General features: G+C 32.2%; 1 protein-coding gene across 1 annotated transcript in view; it reads left to right on the top strand.

Annotated features, from left to right (window-relative positions):
• The window catches only part of LOC106880977 (uncharacterized), a 164838-nt gene that overhangs the window by 1184 nt on the left and 162655 nt on the right, over nt 1–999 (top strand). The window lies entirely within an intron of this gene.

Here is a 999-nt window from a genome sequence, read left to right as displayed (position 1 = left end):
ATTCTGATTATGTATATACTTGAATGTATATATATATATATATATATATATATAATACAAATAGTATGTGATTATATGCATATATACGTACATGTATGTACATACCTACATCTACATGTGTATATAGATGCATATCTGGGTACAGGAAGTCACAAAAAAAAATGGACAAAATGAAAAACAGAACATCAATCTTAAAGGTGGAAACTGGTTCTACCTAATGTTTATATACTTCCATTGCTGGCTGCATATTCTTGACTTTTGCGAAATACATTTGCAAACATTATGAAGTAATTCTGAGCCCCCAGAAACAGCTGTCGGACCTGTAACACAATACCTTCTCCCCTTTATTTTCTGTGTCTTTGTACAGGTCTACTCTGTTAATATATAAATATTTATATATTTATGCCTGAACATTCATCGTATGAATGTTTTCAGTCTGTGTTTACATGTATATATATATGTATATTTTATATATCCAGGCCACGCGATTTTATTTGTTTATTTGCATCATTATATCTCCATATACACATGTATATATATATATATATACGTATCTATAATACTTTTACAAGAAGAGTGATGATAATGGGTTAAAAGTTTCGGTCTGCTCGCCATCAGCGGATGGATAATATGTATACAAATGTGAAACCGCCAAACCAAACATTTTTCACTTTCCCCTTTTCGATCCCACCTCTCCATTGTTTTCTTTCCTCATTCCTTTCTGTAGAAGAGCGGAGGCGCAAAACGTCAAAACCGCTTCCGTTTTACCTAAGTGTCAAACTAATAGACCTTGTATGTTGCTCCCTCACCTGTCTTGTTTTTTTTAAAAATTTTGGTATATACACACAAGCACACATGTATACTTACATATACACATACTTGTATACACATGCACACATATATATTACTCTTTTACTTGTTTCGTTCATTTGATTGTGGCCACACACACATACATGCACACCTGTATATATATATATATATACATGCACACCTGTATAT

Source organism: Octopus bimaculoides, chromosome 7, assembly GCF_001194135.2.
Source record: "Octopus bimaculoides isolate UCB-OBI-ISO-001 chromosome 7, ASM119413v2, whole genome shotgun sequence".
Taxonomy (NCBI): Eukaryota; Metazoa; Mollusca; class Cephalopoda; order Octopoda; family Octopodidae; genus Octopus; species Octopus bimaculoides.
The sequence above is the reverse complement of the archived record's forward strand: the minus strand, read 5'-3'. Positions and strand labels throughout refer to the sequence as shown.